Genomic DNA, 16,311 nt, shown 5'->3' with positions numbered 1-16,311 from the left:
AACAGGACAAAGTAGTTCAATAGATACTCTATTGGAAACATCAATGATTGTGTAAAAGTATGTAAAAAAAATCCTGGCATTTGAGAAATTGAGACATAAAGATTACTATGATATTTAGGCTAATGTGGATTAGAAAGTGACATCCAGATTACTCTGAACTACATGAAAAGACCAAGTAAAAACAACAATATCAGCAACATTTATTACATATGGAAGATTACCATCTGAGATATGAAATAATGTGCTATCCATTTTGCTATATGTAGTACCCAAGGAGTGAAAAGCCAGCCCATCAACACCCTACATAGTTTCTTACTTTGAAACCTGCAGGTAAGAACAGCTTTCATGTTATTATTTGTTCCCATAATTCTATCTTTAGAAGCAAACAAAAGACTTGTTTTTGTGTTTTAGAAATGAGCAAATTGAACAACTGATTTGAAATAAAGAAATTACTTAGTGAAAAATTACATTCTCAATAATTGTTAAAAGTAATCAAAATAAAGAAAAAATAGGTGCTGATTCATTTAAAAGTGTAAGTTACATATACATGAAACTACAAGCCTTTATGAGAAAATAGAAAGAGAAAGGAAAACAATTTTGAGATTTCAAGGGGTTGGTTATGAGACATTTACTTCTGAGGTAATGAACGGTTTTCAAACTACCATCACAATGAGGATTGTCAGTCCCCATTGGGATAAGCCTTTGTTTTGATCTGCACGGGACACTCAAGGCCTAGGAACAAATTTTGAAAAACCTCTAATGGAACTGTATATGACAATAGGTCTAAGAGCAGCAAGGAGACCATAAGTCTTCACTGTTCTCATTCATTTCCATTACTAAAGACAAATGACTATGAATATGAAAAATTAAATGAATCACCTGGTTCTGAAGCCATGTGTCAGCAGTTAGCAACAATTGCTGCTCTTCAGAGGGTCACATCCTACCTCCTGCACAAGACCTGTCTACAAACATCTGTAACTGCAGTTCTAGATACTTCAATGCCCTCTTCTGAGGATACCAATAAGCATTTGATGGACACACATACTCTCAGGCACATGCACATAAAATAATGCATAAATAAACCTTTAGTAAAGAAAGTGCTTCCTAATAGAAAATAAGATTCCAAACCTTTATATAAAATATGTGCATACAATAAAAATTATAAATGTTTGATGTTTCTCAAAAAAAAATATAAAGTCAGCAATGGGTCCTGTCCTTGGTCCTAGGAAGACTTGATGCCCTAGTGTAGGGGGATGCTAGAGTGGCGGGGTAGGAGAGTGTGGGTCGGTGGAGGAGAACTCTCATATAGGCAAAGAGGAGGGGAGAGGGCAGATGTGGGATGGGGGTTGATGGAAGGGTATCCAGGAAGTGGGATATCCTTGAGATGTAAATGAATGGAATGATTAGTAAAAATAATATATACATATATAGATATAGATATAGAAAAATAATATATATAGTGTGTATGTGTAAAGTCAAGTCTCTGATATAAGAAATTTCACTTATTAGATTATAGAAAATAATATTAAATTATTCTTCATTTAATTACTTGAAAGTTTCAAATAACTCTGTGTCATATTTGTGACCCTCACAAAGGCAGCAGCTGAGCTATAATTCTGAAAACTACTGGCTTACACTGCATAACTAAGCAAACACCAACATCATTTAGAACAGGAAAAAGACTTGAGACTTCTGCAGTGTTCTACACCTAAGGACTCATTAAGCTAGCTATTGAGAAATTATTTGCATAGCTTCAGTTTCCCTGCCAATAAAATATCATGATAGTATTTTTTAACCTCAAATTGTTTGTTTGTGTGTGTGTGTGTGTGTGTGTGTGTGTGTGTGTGTGTGTGTGTGTGGGTATGGGTGTGGGTGTGGGTGTGTGTTGAGGGGGGTAAGGAAGTTCATATATGGAATTATTTAGATGCTATATTTGAAGTGCTCAAAATATGATGTAAGATAGAGCATGGAGTGGAATCTGGCATCAGTCATTAACTTTATTCACTGTTGTTCAATTATAAACAACCAAGGAAATCAAGGAAAGGTATTTTGAATCCATTCTCTAAATGCAACCAATTTTCAACGAAGCAGTAAAATGGTGTTCCAGTGAAATCATAACATGGAGTACATGAGAGAAGGAGCGTGCACAGGAAGCACTCAGGACAAAGAGCTGCCAAGCTTCACGGTCACTCACACCGGACCAAGAAGGAAGGGCTATGAGTCAGGGATTTCATCATTTCCTCCACCTGTGTTTATCCTGTGAGTTGTTTTCAGTAACTCTGGTTTTCTGAGCTTATGAATGAAGAGAACATGAATGTAGGGGGTTAAATTAAAAAAAATAGCTTGGGGATAAAGAAGAGGCATAACTTATTAATTGTAAATGCAAACCAAGATAAGTTCTTCCTCCCTAACTCTGATTTAATGATAGACTCAGATCTCCTACATGGCTACATAGTTTATTCAATAGATGTCAGCATGTAACCTGCAGTCACCAGTGCTCTGCTTTCATGATTGTTTTAATTGTATGTTAGTAGATAGCAATTCACATTCTGTTAATAACATTCTGTTAATAAAAACTGAATCACCCTTCAGAAATATAACCACAGTGAATGAAGGTAATTAGGTCAGTCTGTCAGTCACAAGCTGCTTCTCATGGAAGGAGTTGTGTATTGTATTCTCAAATTCTATTCAGCTTCAAAATATTATGAAGTGCTGACTCAAGATAAATAACTTGGCATGTTGAAATAATATTTGTGCCTACTCTCTTATATTCATGAGTAAAAAATTCCAGTTAATCTCATCCCCAAATTATACTTTCTTTAAATGTTTTCTCTCTCTAGTATTTTTTACAAACATATAATTTTTCAGTAATAAGTATAGATTTCGACAACATATAAATTTCTATTACAATAAATTGATAGTCTGAATTAATAGCATATAACAAAATACTTATTCACAAACCCAAAGGTATTTGCTTTGTTTAGTTGTCAGTTTTGATTCATAGTTTACATTTATAGAGATAGCCTCCACAGTCAGATATACAGGCACTTAATTATGTCCTTTTTCCATCTGTTAAAAGATGTTCCCAGGCACTTTGCCTGTAATCTCAGTACTCTGGATGCAGGATTACTAGTTTGAAGCCAATTTGGAATACACTCAATCTTTCTCAAATGCAGACAGATACACAGAAGCTACATAGAATCTTTCTCAAATTTAGACAGACACACAGATTTACACATGCGCGTAAGCGCGCGCGTGCACACACACACACACACACACACATGTCTAGTCACACTGTACTCTTGATAAACAGATAGCAGGCTTCTGTCATACAGGCTTGCCTCCATAGGTGCCCAGCTCGAACCTTTAAAGGCCTCTATTGGAAAGTAAACTTGAGGTGGTAATTAACAACAGTGCCAATTCTTATAAAAAAAAATTAACAACTTTGGGTACTTTCGTTTAAGCTTTCTGCGGTTTGGTCACATTCATAATATCTTTGTGGTCTGCATTCATTCCTTTTGCACAGCAACCAACTGTGGTGATTGGATTTAAATTCTGATCTTCAGGGCAACCTTCTTAAAACGTCCAACAGAGCCACAGAGTTTACAGCTGCCACTATCAATGTAGGCTCCTTCGGCACTACCAGGACAGTACCTAGAAAGGTGTCCCATTTCTCCACAGAAAAAAGCCTTGGCAAAGGAAAATTCACCGAATTCACCTCTGCAGGTCGCAATGTTGTTCTCCATGGACCTGCAGTAGTGGTAAATACCAGTGTCCATATCTCCACATTATAGTTCACTTGGGCAATTAGTAATCCCATAGCCAGGTTTTTTTACAGTGGAAATATACCATTACCATTGCCCTTTTCTTTGCTGCTTGTCTTTTTAGCTGCCTTCCTTCCTGTTTATTGTCCTTTAAGGACAGCTGCAATTTCTCCTCTTACTTCCTGCTTGTCTGATCCTATCAGCTCTCCACTGTGAAGCATCTGTGAGCTCTGTTCCAGGTATTACATGAAATCCATCCCCTTCTTCTTTCGAGCACTCTTTTTTTCTTTTTGTTCCTTTTCCGTTTTGCTTGAGGTGCATCATTCTTTAAATGATTTGACATTGCTTATGATTTTGAAGGTTTTCTTTGCTCTCTCTGCAGAGCCCTACTTCATGTATTCTCATGATGTTCCCACCAAGGGTCTCTTACTATTTAAAGTATTAACTCTAGCCCATCTGCCATGGTTGTATCAGAGGGGTTTTACTAATTCTGTTTGAATCCTGCAGATCAGCTGAGACAATGAGCCCTCTAGACATTTCTTAATGTCCAGTTATGATCCTGCTCTGAGTTAAATCCAATACATAACCCTCAGCAAATATAGTAATATTGTAGATTCAAGTTGGTGACCTAGAAACTTCCCCTGCCATCTTGCACACATTTAATTTTCTCTAGATTTGTTTCTTTTAGACATTTACTGTAGTTTATAAATCTATGTGTAACACATATGCCCATATATTCGTAAAAGACATATATTACTGTGTCCACAGAAAGGGATTTTGTTTTCTCTGCTATTCTATGTTTAGAGGATTGAATTAAACTGAATTAGTGTCAGCTCTCCTCCTACCTAACTAGGTTTCTGCTTCTTTCCTAATTCTTTTCCGTAGCTGGAATTATTTAACTCTCCCCTAAACAAAATTTCGAGTTCCATTCACCTAAAAGTGTTTTACATTTTTTCTAGTCCTGTCACATTTCAGTCATAACTTATTTCTAGTCATTATTTACCCATTCTTGATATCAAAATCTCAAAGACAAGTCCCTGCCTTAAAGCTTTCTATTTGTTTGATTTGGTTATGGATTGAGACGAGTGAGCATATCAGTTCTAGGGTTGACTTGGTGATTTTGGCAAATACATTGGCTTCATATGGCTTTGCCTCCCTCATTCTTTTCTGCGACACTCATTATAAAGGGCATACTCTTTATGTCCCAGATAAAGGGAGCAGAAAAGGTCAAGGATGGCATTTCAACTAACAAGTTCCTTTCTGCAAATATTTTCAGTATCCCCCACCCCCTCAGTGGGTGATTCTTTTACCTAATATGTCATTCCGATAAACACAAGCATTAGGAAGAGTAAGCAACAGATCCAAGCACATTTTTCTCCTCTAGAACTCTGAAGTTAAGAAGAAAGTTTAAAATTGATAGTAGGCAGGCGTTTCAAAGAATGTACCACAATTGTTGCCACTGCTAAGGGAACTGGAGGAGAACAGTTCCTGGTTTCAATAGGTTGGTCACAAACAACCCAACCCAAACTTGTTTCTTTCGCATGTTATTTTTCCCAGTGTACACGGTGATGCTAATTTACACTTCTGGTGCCTGGTTTTTGTGGTGCAGAATGCTGAGCTCAGAGGGATAGTGAAGGATATGTAAAACTGAAATGGAATGGTGATTACAATATGGATAGTTTCCTAAAGAAGAGATACACTATTTTGACAGATTTTTGTTTGGTTCTTGTTGGTTTTAAACTTGGTTTGACCTGATAAAGTTCATAAATAGCTCTAGAGTTTTCCCAGTGAAGCTGATGTTCCTTTTTGCAGTAGTTGATGCTATAGGAATATTATTATGAACTGTTTTACATGTGTGGAAATAGGTCTCTCTAGAGATGTGGTGATGACAGTTACTGTTTACCCTGTACAAAGCAGAACTGTTAACAGTCTTACTCAGAGCTACATATTTGTTGGCAGCCAGAAGTGTCACCCATCCACCTTCTTCCCTGTCTCTACTAATCATACTCCCTTTTCTCTGAATGCCAAACCAAACACTTAGCATTTGGCCAACTTCTGGAATGTTGACTAGTAATAACTTACCTGTTTAGGGTCACCTTTTCTTAATATTTTTATTCTTTTCTTTGGTTTTTATTTTAATTTTTGTTGAGGTAAGTTTTGCATTATTTGTGGTTTTAGAAGTTTAAGGACTTGGCAATTTTAAGTTAAAGGATATCAGCTTATTCTAGGCCACAGGCATCATAGAGAAAGCATGGACATGCAGATATTTGTGTCTGCTGTCAAACAGAAAGCCACACAGACTCAGGTGGGGGTTATACCATTCCATAATTTAATTTAAGGTCACTCATTCCATCAATCAAAGACTTCACGATAGGCTCACCTCTTAATGTTTTTGAAAACATTATGCCTTGGCAGTCTGTTCACTTAGTCTTTAATCGCAGGGTATACGCTAAGAACTCCCCATTGTCCTACAAAACTCTGCAAGAGATACCTTGAACCAGAAAAAAAATAATAAAAGTTCAAGCTGCAGGGAAATTATGGAAGTGCCAGTCTGGAACACATCCAAAATACACATGCTTACTGTTGTCTCCACAAATATAAAAAAACTTCTTTCCCAAGGAATGGCTTGTATCTTATTGAATCGCATGCTAAAGAGGTCACATGGAATCCTCTTAGACATTACAGACTATTGCTACGGTTATTCTCAGTACCTTGATAAGTCCCTATTGCTGAAGACACTATTTGCTCGTGCCATTGATCATAGAGAAGTAGAGCTGGTACCTACAGGAAGTTTTACCCCCTACTGACAAGTGTACATGGTGCTTGAAGGTACACTGCATACTAAAGCAGGATAAGGGTAGTCATCAGTATCATCCAGATACACACCCTGGGACCTACTACCGCAAACTGATTGCGAGATGCACTAGTACATAAGTGCCCCAGATGTTATGGGAGAAACCAATCACTTTTTGATTGGATTTAATGTTTACTCCAAGAGATGAAACCCATACCTGATACTGTTAAAGTAATCAAGAAGATGATAGATAGGCCATGGGCTTAGGGGAAAACAATACCAGTATTCTGATAAAGAAACAGAGCAATAAAATGATTCCTAATGACACGTGCTGCATTTAGCATTGTCCTGATCAAACTCCATCAGAGAAGAATTCTCTTTCCGGTCATGGTAATTTACTTAGATACCCAGAATTGGACAATGTGCAGAAAGAGAGAGACTGAAAAACTCATCATTAGATGGGATGTTTTTATTTGGTTATTTTATTTACATTTCCCTTTTCCTAGTTTCCCCTCCCCAAACCTCCTATCCCTTAACCCCAACCTCTGCTTCTAGGGGGTCATCCCCCACTCACCTGCCCTACCCCTACTCAACACCCCACCATTCCCTCACACTGAGGTATTAAGCCTTCACAGGACCAAGAGCCTTCTCTCACTGATGCAAATTAATGTCATCCTCTGCTACATGTGCAGCTGGAGCCATGGGTTCCTCCATGTGTAATTTTTGGTTGGTGGTTTAGTCCCTGGGAGTTCTGGGCATGGTTGGTTGTTATTTTTGTTCCTCCTATGGGGTTGCAAAACCCTTCAGTACCTTCAGTCCATCTTCTAACTCCTCCCTTGGGGTCCCCATGCTTAGTCCAATGGTTTGCTGCAAACATCCCAATCTGTATTGCTCAGATTCTGGCAGATCCTCTAAGGAGACACTTATATCAGGCTCCTATCAGCAAGCACTTCTTGGCATCTAGGTTTTGTTGTCTGCATATGGTATAGATCTGCAGATGGGGCAGTCTCTGGATGACGTTTCCTTCAGTCTCTGCTCTACTTTTTGTCCCTGTGTTTCTGTAAGACAGAAGCAATTCTGGATTAAAATTATGGAGATGGGCAGGTGGCCCCATTCTTCAACCACGGGCCATGCCTGACCTCTCCATATGGTCTCTACAGCTTCTCTCTCCTCTTTGTTGGGTATTTCAGCTACTAAAATCTCTGTTGAGTCCTGAGAGCCTCTTTTTTTCCAGGCATCTTGGACTTTCCAGTGGCTACACCCAATTTCTCATCCCTCATAAATCCACACCTCTGTTCAATTTCCAAACCCTGTGTCAATCTCCCCCTTTTCTTTCCATACTTGATCCTGCCACCTTTTACTCCACTTCCCACTCCTTTCTTCTTTCCAAGTTCCTCCCATGATTATTTTGTTCTTCCTTCTAAGTAAACTGAAACATCCACACTTTGGTCTTCCTTAATCTTGAGCTTCATATTGTCTGTGAGTTGAACATCATATGGTCTGCTGTATATGTGTCAGGGGCTTGATATCAGCTGGTGTATGCTGCTTGGTTGGTGGCTTAGTGGCTCAGAGATCCCAGGGGTTCAGGTTAGTTGGAACTGCTGGTCTTCCCCTAATTTAAACCAGAAGGGTCACCAACTGTGCCTGTGTCCATTGGATGTAAATATCTACAAATTATACTTTCATTTGCTTGCTGGGACTTTTGGGGCAGTCATGGTAAGACCCCGTTTGTAAGCTCACTGTAGCATCAATAATAGTGTTAGACCTTGGGGCTTCCCCCTGGGGTGGATCCCAGTTTGGTCTTGTCACTGGACCTCCTTTTCATCAGGCTCTTCTCCATTTTTGTTCCTGCAGTTCTTCCAGACAGGAACAATTCTGGATCAGAGTTTTGGTGGCAACCCCACCCCTCTACTTACTGCTCTCTCTTTTTACTGGAGGTAGACTCTACACATTCCCTTCTCCCCACTGTAGGGCATTTCATCTAAGGTCCCTTCCTTTAAGTCTGGAGAGTCTCTCACCACCCAGGTCTCTGGTACATTCTAGAGGGTCCCCCTTTGTCCTACGTTCCAAGGTTGCCTGTTTCTATACTTTCTACTGGCCCTGAGGGCATCAGTCCTGTCCCCCCAAATACCTGATCATACTCCTCTCTTCCCCTCCTTGCTGACTTTGTCAGCCAGGTCCCTCCCTCCCTCCACGCCTACTGTGACTGATTTCTTCTCCCTCCCAAGTGGGATTGAGGCTTCCTCACTTGGGACCTTTGGCTTATAAACTTTCTTGAGTTCCGTGGATTGTGTCCTGGGTATTCTGTATTATTTGCCCAATATCCACTTATCAGTGAACATGTGTGTTCTTTTGTGACTGTATCACAAAATGTCATCACTCAGGATGACATTTTCTAGTTCCATCCATTTGCCTAATAGTTTCATGAAGTCATTGTTTTTAAATAGATGAGTAGTACTTTATTGTGTAAGCATGCCACATTTTCTGTATCCATTCCTCTGTCAAGAGACATATGAGTTCTTTCCAGCTTCTGGCTATTAAAAGGCTGCTATGAACATAGCAGAGCATGTGTCTTTCTTGTATGTTGGAGCATCTTTTGGGTATATGCCCAGGAGTGGTATAGCTGGGTCCTCAGGTAGTACTATGTCTAATTTTCTGAGAAACTGCCAGACCGATATCCAGAGTGGTTGTAGCAGCTTGCAATCCCACCAGCAATGAAAGAGTGTAAAACACTTCCCAAAAGATTCTGGCATCTGAACAAAAAGAGCTGGGAAGAATGTAAGAGTCAGAGCTGATGAATGACTGCAAGAAACAGTGTCTTCAAGACACACAAGGACTGATACATATATGTAATATATGTATAATATATAATATAAATTATATATACATATATATATATATATATATTATATATTTCTTTTTCTACTCTGACTACAAGTAAAGATCATACACTAGAAAGTATGGTGACATACACAACACCTGCACATTTTCAAGATATATTGAGTTCTAAAGCTGAGAAGGGAAAGTGGACATGAAGTCCTTTCTCTAAGCAAAATCTATTTATTATTGATTCCCACTGGCAAAGGGACAACAGGTTTTCACCATGGAATGCCATTGGGATAAATCAGTCAGACCCTCACTCATGCATACATTATGCCCTCAAGTAGTAAGTCTACATGCATACATTATGCCGTCAAGTAGTAAGTCTAACAGAAAAGGAAACATGTATTTGATTCTCTCTCTCTCTCTCCCTCTCTCTCTCTCTCTCTCTATCTCTCTCTCTCTATCTCTCTCTCTCTCTCTGAACTTTTTGTTTTAAGTTTTTTTAAATGTTCTTTTTGTCTTGCTTATTTGAGTTATCTTCATTTTTGTGTCTTTATGGAATTTTGTTTTGCTTCTTGAAAGAGAAAGAACATAAACATTGGTGGGTATGCAGATGGGACCTACCTAGAAGGAATGAAGTTAAAAACATGGTCAAAATATATTCTATTAACATGATTTAAAGAAATAAAAGAAAACCTGCCTTTCAATCAGATTGAAATTGGATCATACTTATTTGATTGCTCTATAAATCCATACTTATTTTTTCTCACAGAAGTTTTGATTCGTTGGCCCTTTACCGTTTTTTAAATTGTCAAATTCTTGAAATTAACAATATCTCTATATTAAGCTGTAATCCCAGGTGCATTTCAAATGTTTTCCTTTCCCTGGGTTTGTCATATGATAGAATGAGGAACATGCTCAAAGTACATCATATATTTTCATGAAAATAGTCTTTATTTTTATTTAAAAAACATGTATCCCTTTTTATTCCATATTGTTTCTTTGTGAATTTCTTTCAAGACAACCATTGAAAGTGTACCAAAAACCAATACATCAAAGTTTAAATTTTATCTTCTATGATAAAATACCAAATTTACTGGATTCTGTACCCCTTTTACCCCTCAATTTTTACACTTATTATATAATGCACTTGTGACAGAGTGCAGTGTTAAGAATTTTGTAGTTCAAAACTACCTGTTTGACTAAGGATCACTTAGTTGAAAAATTGTTAAAATCAGTGGTTCTTCCAAATTAATTAAGACTCCATATTTTATTTGCATTAAAGTAAGAAAACAGACATTATAAAACACACACATACTTTGGCTTTTTAGTATGATCTTTACTTGCACATACTGGAGAAAAATGAATATATAAGATTCATATATGTGCATATTTACATAATATATTACATATAATATTCATATGTATATGATATATAATATACATATAATATTCATATATGTGTGTGTGATATATAATATACATAAAATATTCATATATATTCACACGTATATGGCATTGAGGGATGAGAACTACCTGGACCATACATGATAGCATTCTCACCTCATCTCTCAGATATGTCTTTCTCTACCCCATACAGTCACTTACTTCTACTAATGTATTTCTGAATAGTTTTTCCTGGGGTCACTCTGTGTGACTTGAGTTTGAAAATACATCTTCAGTCTATATTTTTGTGGTTCATTTAGTGAAATCCTTGAAAGATGGACGGTAGTTTAAGAAGAGCTACTCGGATTTCCCATCGATCTCCTTGGGCTTTCCACATAATCAAATGGAAACACCTCATAAATGGTGCAAAGAAGTGCTGTTTACTGACAGACTTCAGCAAAAAAGTTCTTTGAAAATGGAGCTTAGGACTGACAGATATCCAAAATTCATCCTCTTTGAATTCTTAAATCATAGTGACATAAATAAGATTAAATGTCACTGAAGGAAACCAGATTACCCCAGCATAATTCAAGTGCTTTATATTACTGAATAATCATTGTGAATCACATACCTCATCCTCAAATGAGCCCGTGTAACGATATTACTTTTAGAGTCATTTAGATAAGAAAACCTGAAGAACATTAATTATAGTTTTAAGAATATATATATATATATATATATATATATATATATGCAGAGAATGAGAGAGAGGTAAATGCACTTCTAAGAAAAATTGAACTGTTAATCATAAATTAAACAACTGGAAAATAAAATATGTGGAGTTTGAAAACAGGGTATTTGTGCTGAGCCCTTCCATGTAATATTCATATGTCATTGTCTCCCACAGCTGATTCTAAGGGAAGCACAGCTTTCACTAAAGTGGTTACTTATGATTGAATTGCAAGTTGTCATTGCTGACTCACATGTCAAATGAGAGCAAGACACTAAGTTCATCAGACAATACAGATGCTGTGGCATTGCTACTGCTAAATGTTATTCAGTCTTAAGATATTCTGCTTATAACTTTAGCATTTTAGTCTGTGATCTTTGCTTGTTTACAGTAAGATAAGAAAAAGAAAGAAGGAAGGAAAGAAGGAAGGAAGAAGAAAGGAAGGAAGGAAGGAAGAAAGGAAGGAAGAAAGGAAGGGAAAGAAAGGAAAGGAAAGGATAGGAAGGAAGAGAAAAGCAAAGACAATCTAAAAAGTAAAACAATGAAATTCTATGTTCAAAAACTTGAGGTTAATAGTGACTCAATGGCACTTGAGACTGAAGACTTCTTGGTGGTTAATGTGTTAGAGTTTAGTGGTCCCTCCCCATCTCATGAAAAAAAAAAGTTCAAACCACTAACATCATTTAGGAAACTGCATACTTGTAAGAGGAAAATTCAATTCCTTATCTCCGGACTTCTCTATCATGAAGAAGTTTACCTCAAGGAGGATTTTATTTCCAGAAAAAAAATCTTCTGAAAAGAAAAAAAAACAATGAAAAAGAGATACAATTTCTTTGCAAATTTCCTTTTCTCTTGCAGCATTGGTTTCTTAAGAAATTTCCATTTCCAAATAGAAGTTGGAAAAGTAGAGCAATAGATTTCTCTTACCCTTTACAACTTTTTTTCTTCAAACTGGTTTGTTAATACTGACAATTTTGTCCATGGCATTTACTTTGAAAAAGCATAATTGAATCTTTGAAAGATTTTACTGGAGCCCAATTTTGAATCATTTACCTACAGTTAGTAAATCAACAGGCTGTACAAAACACTTAAAACTCACATTTTGAACTTACTTGAACTATTTTTCTTCTGTGGTCATTTTGTCCCTTTGCAGAGTAAAAAGAGTTTTGGAAAGATGGCATAATGTATGAGTAAGTCTTTACAAATTTTATTGTAGGAAGAATAATTGCAGATACTTGCATATATTTAAAACCTCTAAAATTTTAGTTTTATAAAATGTTTTAAATGGATAAAATATTATTTTTCCAATTTTGACTTAATTAGTCAACATAAAACATGCTTAAGGTATTATATAGTCCTCTTAGAATAAGGTCAAATGACTTTTTTGTTTAACTCCATTGTATACGTTTTTAGTTTCATTGTAAGATTCAGAGAATGGTCTATGAAAGTCATCTATGAGAGCCATACCTTTTGTTTAAATAAGTAATATGTTTTTTAAATATCTTTATATATATATATATATATCAAGCTAAAGAAAAAGAATAATTAAAAAGAGATACACAGCAAAACATTATCAAATGAGTCCCCTAGTGCATTCAGCAGAACACATCAGAGGAGGCTTGATGATCCAGCCAGCTGGAGTTTCCAAATTTGGACAGACTGTCCCTTTGGGTGAAGCTTCCAAGCCAAAGAACAGATTACAGAAGAGGCAACAGCATCTAACAGTAGACTTGCAAACATCCTAAAGAAACCAAATGGGCAAGTTGAGGCAGCAGGTTCAGGTGCCAACTTAGTTTTCTCCCTCACAGTTGATAAGCTTCTCAGAGCTGAACTTCTGGATTCTCCTTCCCATTTTATCATTGTAAAAACAGTATCCTTTATTGGAAATAGTTTACTTCCCAGATATTCACCATGGCAAGATGTTTTTATTCCTGAGTTGTTAACAGTTTAAAGTCTGTCTCTTCCTATCAAGAATTGGTGGGTGTGAAAGATCTTCTTCCCAGACAAGGGGCCTTGGAAGGTACTTGACACAAAAACAATTCAGTCCGATGTCTGCAAAGCCAGTTTCCCAGTGGGTTGAAACCAATATAAGGACTTTTGCACAGTTGTACTTAGATTGCATTAAAGCCACATACACACAAATGGACACATGTGTTGCACCTTAGTTAACATGGTTTCAAGGGGACATTTCTGTCTTTAAATAGTTCTATAATTTATTAGAATTTTTAAAAATGGCTTTAATTATGACATTTGCACATAAAGCCTGATTTTATTGATCCTCTTTCCCTGGCCTCTGACCTTTTACTTGCTCCAATGCTACAATTGCCCCTATTCCTTATTCTCTTTTCCCGGAATATGCATTCTTTACCCTGTGTTCCCTTTCTGTGATCTTTAAACTCTTCCCCTCTCATGACTGCCCTTTTCTAGTTTTATGACCTATAATTTTACATCATCTGCACATACATAGAAACACACATTAAAAACTAAAATCTATAGTCTATATATGAGAAAAAAACACATGGCATTTACCTATCTGAATTTGGGCTACTGCACATAATGTAAAACTATTTTCAAGAAAATGCATCTTAAGCATAACTTGGTGATCAGCTGCAATTCTCTGCATTAGGGTCCCAGGTTTCAGCTGAATTTTCCTAATTATAATTATATTACTCATTTCCCAATTTCTCCAAATGTGATTTTCATCTGTTTAATTTTGTATGGCACCCTTCTTCCCAGAAGAATAATATGTTTTCATAATATAGTTTGTTCTTAACATTTGAGAATTCTATGAGAACTGTATTTACAACATTTTCAGCCCTCATTCTCCTTTATCTAACCTTGTAGCCTCCCACCTTTCAAATTAAGAACCTCTTCAAATTCACACACACACACACACACACACACACCCCTCTTCTGGCAAGTCCATTTATTATTGTCCTATAGTGTTGAATCATTGCGATTGAATAACATTTTAGAACTTACCAGAGGATGCCTCCCTAAAGAAAACTGGTTCTTTTATTCTCATCAAAAATTAGCTCATGAACTTTATCTAACAAGAAGGTTTCATCTATGTTGGCACGTTAATTGATGTTACCACTGTGCAAGTCATATTTAGATAAACATACTTTTTGTGATTTCAGGGGTTCAGCTTCACTTTTTTCATATAGCCAGCACATTATCTCCTAGTAGAGTTTCTGGCACTCTGGCTGTTATGTCTTTTTGCCCTGTTCTTTAAGCTTAAGGCATCAGATTGCGTTGTAGCTGTAAACTTGGCTTGAGCACCCTACAGTGTTGTTTTCTGAATTTTGATCAGATTTTGCTTTCTGAAATGTTCTCTATCGCAAAAAGATGTTTTACTGATGAGTAGTAAGAGCTACATTTATTTTGGGTATTAGGACAAGTAGTCAGAATACATTTAAGAGATCAGCAGTAGTTCTTCTCTAGAATTTACACCTCACCAGTCACAGTTTTAGAGAATTGGGTATGAATTGCATCCTATTAAGTGGGCATCAAGTCCAGTTAGACAGCTATTGATTACTCCCTATATATAAATGTTACTATTTTACCCTTGGGATATCTTGGGGTTTTTTTTAGATAATATAGCAGGTGAAGAGTGTTGCTATTTCCCTTGACAGCTTATATAGAACCTTCAGATACTATAAGAGCTGCAGGTCTAGGAGGAGGCTTTAAGGTCAGCTCTATCCTCTGTCTAGTGTGTGGAGGATCTTCGCAATAGGACAATGATAATATCCTATATTAACTTGAATTCAATTTCCTTGAATAGGAACTCTAAAGAGGTTCCCCATGATAGGCATTTAGATTTGGTCACAGTTTAGGCTCTTGGTGGGTGCCTTTTCTCAAGTGACATAACTTTATCGTATATAACTTTTAAGTAAAAATAAAATCATAACAAATGTTTCCCTATGATTTTTTATAAACCCTTGGATTGTTAGTATTATTTACCCCCTCCTTATAGCATCCTCTTTTCCCAGATTAAATTCCCTCTTCATTTTCTCCACCTACCCCTCTCAGTGCTGCTACAAAATACTCTTAATACTGCAGTGCCAACACTGTCTCATTGGCTTGCTTTCTGCTCAATTTTGAATATTATTTAAGATAATTCCTTCCTCATTTCTCCTGCTATTTTAAAGATTGGGTTACTTTGATAATCTTCAAAAGAGCTGTCTGTTTTCTGAACGAACATTTTTTTTCCTGGCTTTTCTAACATACTAAACATTCCTATCAGTAAAAGGAGGCATGAAGACTCTCTCTCCACTTTGTGGCTTTTCCTGGTTTCCTTGATAGACTCATTGCTATTCCTGGCTTCTGAAAAATTTCACATTATGGGTGAGTTTTTTTTCCCCGTTACATTTTTTTAATCGCTAAGTAGTAGAGACCACTTCGGTAGATAAGCACAACTCCAACTAAGAGATAGGGCCACCCACACATCTCAAAATTTTTAACCCAGGAATGTTCCTGCCCAAAGGAAAGACAGAGACAAAAAATGGAACAGAGACTGCCCTACCTAGAGATCCATCATATATAAAGACACCAAACTCCAAAACTACTGCTGATGCCAAGAAGCACATGCTGACAGGAACCTGGTATAGTTGTTCGCTGAGAGCTGCTACCAGCACCTGACAAATACAGATGCAGGTACTCACAGTCAGCTATTGGCCTGAGCCCCAGGACTCCAGTGGAGGAGATAGGAAGGACTGAAGGAACCGAAGGACATTTCATCCCCATAGGAAGAACAATATCAACTAACTGGACGACTCAAAGCTCCTAGGGACTGAATCACCAATCAAAGAGTA

The 16,311-nt window shown here is 37.0% G+C and overlaps 1 pseudogene; it reads right to left on the bottom strand.

Annotated features, from left to right (window-relative positions):
• Positions 1–3,423: 3,423 nt before the first annotated feature.
• Zcchc9-ps3 (zinc finger CCHC-type containing 9, pseudogene 3) lies at positions 3,424–5,769 on the bottom strand (annotated as a pseudogene).
• Between the last annotated feature and the right edge of the window lie 10,542 nt (positions 5,770–16,311).

This window comes from Rattus norvegicus, chromosome 5 (assembly GCF_021556685.1).
Source record: "Rattus norvegicus strain SHRSP/BbbUtx chromosome 5, alternate assembly SHRSP_T2T, whole genome shotgun sequence".
Taxonomy (NCBI): domain Eukaryota; kingdom Metazoa; phylum Chordata; class Mammalia; order Rodentia; family Muridae; genus Rattus; species Rattus norvegicus.
Note: the sequence above shows the minus strand (reverse complement) of the source record. Positions and strands in the feature narration are given on the sequence as shown.